Source organism: Nicotiana tabacum, chromosome 5 (assembly GCF_000715075.1).
Source record: "Nicotiana tabacum cultivar K326 chromosome 5, ASM71507v2, whole genome shotgun sequence".
NCBI classification, from domain to species: Eukaryota; Viridiplantae; Streptophyta; class Magnoliopsida; order Solanales; family Solanaceae; genus Nicotiana; species Nicotiana tabacum.
The window spans coordinates 40,938,192-40,944,376 of record NC_134084.1 but is presented as its reverse complement, the minus strand read 5'-3'; the positions used below and the strand labels follow the sequence as shown (position 1 = coordinate 40,944,376).

At 34.8% G+C, this 6,185-nt stretch overlaps 1 long non-coding RNA gene across 1 annotated transcript; it reads left to right on the top strand.

Annotated features, from left to right (window-relative positions):
* Nucleotides 1–1,775: 1,775 nt before the first annotated feature.
* Nucleotides 1,776–5,309, top strand: LOC142181140 (uncharacterized). Its single transcript, XR_012709475.1, has 2 exons — nt 1,776–2,282; nt 4,970–5,309. It is a non-coding gene; the product is annotated as an uncharacterized LOC142181140 (long non-coding RNA).
* The last annotated feature ends 876 nt before the right edge of the window (nt 5,310–6,185 follow it).

Sequence of the window (6,185 nt, the reverse complement as noted above, 5' to 3'; positions counted from 1 at the left end):
AAAGAGGCAGAATCGAGGGTTTAGTTTCAAAACTTTAGAAATTGATTTAGGAGCTCGGTATTGGCGATTTTGAGAGAGATTTTCACCTGGGTGTTTTGGGTAAGTAATTCTTACTCGGTTTTGACTAATTTCCACGAATCTATGCTTAAATTCATCCTTTAAAATCGAATTTGGGATGGAAAAATTGGAGAAAAGTTGGAAAAGTTCTTAGACCTAATTTTTGCTTTTGGATCAAGATTTTGATGGCAGATTGGAGTAATTTCTATTTATATGAACTCGTGAGAGTGTGAGGATTCTGAATTTTTAAATTTTACCCGATTTCAAGATATGGGCATGGGGGCATTTTGGTCATTTTTCCTAATTTCGCGTACTAGCTTAGAATTAATTAATGTAATCAGTTACTTGAAGTTATATTTACATTATGCAATTGAATTGAATAGATTTGGGTTATTTTGAGTCGAGTACTCGTGGCGAGAGCATAGTTTCGGGTTGATTTTGAGCCGGTTCGAGGTAAGTGGCTTGCCTAACCTTGTGTGTGGGAACTCCCCATAGGATTTGGTATTGTTGATATTTGAAATGCCTTGTATGTGAGGTGACTATGCGTACTTGTGCTAATTTTTAAAAATCTTGTTTTCATTAATTAACTATAATTGTGCTTATTTTCCTATCTATACTACTTGCAATTTATGCTTACTGTTAGCTTAGGGAAGAATGTCTAATTGATTTAATTGCTTTATTTGCTCAAACTGCCTTATTTGGATTTTGTGCAGCATGCTAGATTAGAATCACCTGCTTTACCTTGGTATGAAAATTGAATTGAATTGAGTGTTCTTCGTGTTGTTGTTGTGTGTTTACTTTGGGATTACGAGATGGTATCTCGTGAGAGCCCCCTGCATGTTTACTTTGGGACTACGGATTTGTATTCCGGGAGGTTCCCCTACACTTTTATATTGGAACTACGGGACTGCACCCGGTAGATTCCCCTAGTACTGGATATTTAAATTTGGGACTACGGATCGGTATTCTGGGAGATCCCCGCGCATTATGAGTTGGACTACGGGACAACACTCGGAAAATCCACTGGATATTTATATTTGGGACTACAGGACGGTATCATGGGAGATCCCCGGTTGTTATCTCTCTGTTGAGCTGTATTCCTTTCTGTGATTATTTTGTCTCTATTGTAGCTATGGTTGTTCTTTCTATCCTGTATTACTTCTTACTGTTGCACTTAGTTTTACTGTCTTATTCTATACTGTTATACCTTGTTTTTCATTTGAACTCAATAGGGCCTTGACCTTCCTCGTCAATACTCGCCCGAAGTTAGGCTTGGCAGTTACTGAGTACCGCCGTGGTGCACTCATGCCCTTTTTGCGCATTGTAGACATGTGATTTTTGACCCTCCCCAAGATTTTTTATATTTTAGCACGTAAATATTTAATTTAGGCCTAACATAGCTATTTCAACTCACTTTTACTCTTTTACTTTATTTTATTACAAGAAAATGAAAATTATAAAAATAGGTTCATTAATGTTTTTAGTCATTTTTAATCCTAAAAAATACAAAAATAGTATCTTAATATGATATTTGAAAATACCAAAAATAGGTTTGTTTTAACGGTTAGTTTTATTTTAATAATTATTTCAATAGTAGAATTAGTTAATAAAAGAGAGCGTATTTTTAATCTCGTTCGCAAGGATAGAACTTGGGCTCAAGTAACTCATTTTTAGGCCTAATTTTGGACCTAACCCATAATTTCCAAGCCCATAATTTCTATGCCCATATCCCTTAACCTAAAAACACTACAAAAAAAAACCTAAACTTTATAAAAAAGAAGACACCTAAAAATCTGAGGGGGGGATCGAAAAAGAAAAGATAAAGATAAGAAAAGTTGAAGGCGCCGCAATACACGGGCCCCCTCCCCTCCCCTTTGAATTTCACCATCTGAACAAAATCACAGACCCGCCCCATCGGAAAATCCCTCACACTTAGCAGCCATGAACCTCACAAACGAACGATCCCTCATCTCATTTTCTTGAAGTTAACACATGCAAAAGAACTACAATCCCAACCGTTTCCCGATCTCAAACACTCAGCTTCCATTGCCGGCGAGCTTCGCCGGGAACCGGCGGAAACAAAGCCGAAAAATACACTATTCCGTTGCCGGCTTCCGTTTTCTTTGATTTTCGTCTCAAAATTGGTGTTCCGTCAATGTTGTTGTCGCTGTCCGAGTTCTCTGTGGTTAAGCATTTCCGGATTGCAATTGGAAAAATTATCTCAGGTCCGTTCTTCCTAATTTGTTCTTGACCAGTGTAATTTTGATGTCTCAAGCATTTATATGATAATAAACGAAAGATTCTGCTATTTATAGTTGCCGCTCTATTAGCCGGGTACAATCTTTTCTAATCTTCCCTTTGTTGCGCCGTTATTATGTATTTCATAAGATCAGCCTTACCGGTTTTGGATGTTATCGCGATTTGCCGTCGTTTTCTTGTCTGTGGCTGTTAATATTTGTGAGATTCTTCTAACCGTGAGTGAATGAAGTGGTATTCATGTAAATGAAAATTTGTTCGTCTCTTTCTTTTGGTTTATGTATTTGCGAATTTTTTCAGAATTTGTTAGGAAATGGTGTCAATGGGACGTTGTTCTGATTGATAGTCTGCCAATTTGGTTTGGTCACTGTGTATTGTTTGAATTTATTCTAAGACCTCTAAAATGTTGAGTTGCTTGCTAGTTTGTTTAAGGGGTCGTGTTTGAGATTACTATGATAATTTGATTTTATTATGAATCATAATGAGTTATAGTCATTGTAAATGTTCTGTATTTCAAGTTTTCCAATCACTTGTTTCTTTTCTATAAAATCTATGTATATATTTACTTAGATTAAACCTGGTTATAGGTGCAACATTTTGGGACATAAATTTATCAGTTTTTATAACATGTGCACGATTATCTTCAAACCATTCTGTTATTCTTCATAAATCTAGCAAGAACATTGGTGTGATCTCATGCGAATGTCTGATATGCATGATAATTTTCGTAGATTTAAGTTGGAAAAAGGAAAAAAGATATTTTGTCTACATATTTCTTAAATTGCTGATTTATATGTAGATAATATGGTTTGCTTTAAGCATGCTAAAAATAAAATTATTGTGGCCATGGCTACCATTCCTGTGGCATGGTTACGATACGAGAATCTTAATTTGGGATGCATTTTATGTGACCCGATTATAGCAACTGCGAATAATAAACCCCTTTTGAATAATTTGAGGCGTGCCATGCCAAATAAAATCCCAAAACTCATGGCCCTCACAAAACTAGCTAGCTTCTATATAAAATTTGAGGTGTGTCATTCTTAAATTTTCCGTGGCCCTCGCAAAGCTTGTTTTAAATTTGAAAGTGCGTAGTTTCTTTAGGCGCACTATTTAAATTGCTTTCCTTATATTATTAAATTCGGGGGTGCATTTCATGTGACCCGATTCCAATTCTTAAAACGTTGAATAAAATATGTTTAGGATTGCGGGTGCATTTCATGTGACGCAATCCAAAGAATTGTTTTAAACGACGTTTAATCTTCTTTAAAAATTGAATAAAAGCGGTTAAAAGTCAAAATATGCACATAGGTTCATAATCGTTTAAAATCAGATAATTAAGCCGGATATAACAGTTGAGCGACCGTGCTAGAACCACGGAACTCGGGAATGCCTAACACCTTCTCCTGGGTTAACAGAATTCCTTACCCGGATTTCTGGTTCGCAGATTGTAATACAGAGTCAATCTTTTCCTCGATTCGGGATTCTAAACCGGTGACTTTGGACACCATAAATTATCCCAAGCGCCGACTCTGAATTTTAATAAAATAATCTTGTTTCGATTGTCACTTCAAGTGGAAAAACTCCCTTATACACCTTTTGCCAGAGGTGTATTGAAAAAAAAGGAGGTGTGACAGCTCTGACAACTCTGCTGGAGATCGAACCCAGAATCTCTGGTTCAGGGTTCAAAAATTCGAGCTTAGAATAATTGTTATAGTTGGCTTTATCCATTATCTGATTTTCTTACATGATTTGGGCCTAATGTGCTAATTGATTGCTTTTACCGCTTTAATATTCCGTGAACTGTATATAAACTGTTGCGAAATCCCTCTTCTCCCTGAGTCTTCTAAATCATGAAGAAGTGTGCACTTCATGTGACTTCTTTTCTGTTAGAGTCATATCCCAAATTTAGAACGAGGTTTGGACAAGTTGCAAAGCCGGTGAAACTTCTGTATTTCCGGTACGCTGCCCCCCCTCGGCTCGAGCTGTCCGCTCGGGTAAGCCAGGTCTAGAACAATAAACCCAGGTTTTGAATCTAGAATAACCCAGCTACATGTTGCATTTCTTCAAGGGCAAAAGGGTCATTTGGCGGACCAATGATAGATGAGGGTAAATGAGAAAGAAAAAGAAAAAGAGGTTGTAGTGTGAGGATAAAGCGAGTGGGGCCCAATTATGTTTTATGTCACATTCTTGTTAAGAAAAAAAGCTTGAAAATTCGAAGAAAAAAAAGGAGATTTTGCACTTTTTCATCATTTTCCGTAATGCAGAAAATCAAAAAAGAAAAAAAAGAAAAAGAAAAAAAATCCAAAAAAAAAGAGTTTACATGTTTCATCATTTTTCAAAAAAAGAAGACAAAAAAATGTGTTTTCTCTAAATTAGTTATTTTTTTTAATTATCGCCTGTATCCAATCTGTCCGAACTACGCATACCTGATTCTCGTCTTTCGGGACGGGATACGTAGGCAACCCACATAAGGTCCGGTCTTCCTAGTAAATCGTAGGTTCTTGGCTTTGCGGGGTCTTAGTCAAATTTTTGCACTTCTAGCCACCTTTTGGCCAAATAAGTCATTTTGCAAAAATAGTCTCAATCATGCCTTGCATGTGTCTTAAGGAATGTTATTGTCTCACATAGTGTTGGTTTAAGTTTTCTCATACAGGTGTGGATCTACTTGCCGAAGTTTGAGCATGACAGATACCCCAGTATCACTGCATTCAGGAGATGCTCGAGGAGCCATTTTATGTTTTTGAGTCAATTGTTTTTGTTTTATTTTCTAGACATGTATAGTAGTATTTAGTCTTTTAGGTGATGTTAGAGTTTGTATTGTCTAGTTAAGCTTGCATAGTCTTTTGTTATTATATTTCTTATTTTGCACTTGGAAATGTGTTACAAGTCAAAAATCCAAAAAAAAAGAAGAGAAAGAATTTTTGCGTTTTTATATTTTCGTTATAAGTTTTCTTTAGAATACTAATTCTAGAAATAAAAAAAAATTCCTTTGAGATTGTTTTTCCTTTAGGCAATTAATATCAAGATAAAAATTATTTTTATATTTCCTTTACTATATTGGGACCAAAACTCAAAAAAAAAAGAAGAGAATTTTCTCTTAGTACCTCTTTAAAAGTTTTCTTTAAGGTATTAATTTTAAAATCCAAAAGATTTTCTTTTGAGGTCTTTCTTTGGGAAATTAGTATTAGAACTTTAGGATATTGTACATAAAAAAAAGCATACTTTATCTTTTGTTTATCATTAGAATTTTTCCTTTAGGCAATCAAAATTGAAATCCAAAAACATTATGTTTTATCTTTTTCATTGCTTGCTTCGAAATCTTGAGTCATGATATCAAATGAAGATTGAAAATGTTTTTCTGTGGTTTATTCCTTAGATTTATTTCATTAAAAAAAAGAATCAAAAAAATATTTTTCTCTTTTAGGGTTTTTCCTTGATAATTTCTCATAGAATATCTGTTTTTTTTATAAAAAAAAAAAGAAAGAAAAAAGAAAAGAAAAGAAAAGAAAAGAAAATGAAAATGTTAGTTTGTTTACTTTATTCCCGATCTTCCCGAACTACGCAAAGATCTGATTCATGCGGCGTCATGATACGTAGGCAACCTACATAGGGTTTGATCGAATTATTTTTTTATTTATTAAAAGAAAAGAAAAAGAAAAAAAAATGGAAAAAAAAGGAAAGAAAAAAAAGAGGTGAAATTGTGGGATGTGAGATATGAGAAAGAAAGAGTGAAGATTAAAAAAAATGAAGGAAAATGGGCAAGCCAGCAAGTGCTAGAAAAGCAAAGAAAAGAGAAGATTGAAATGAACAAAATTGGGATGATGCCAAGTGACCTGATGACCCTCGAAGTCATTCTTGAACCATTAATT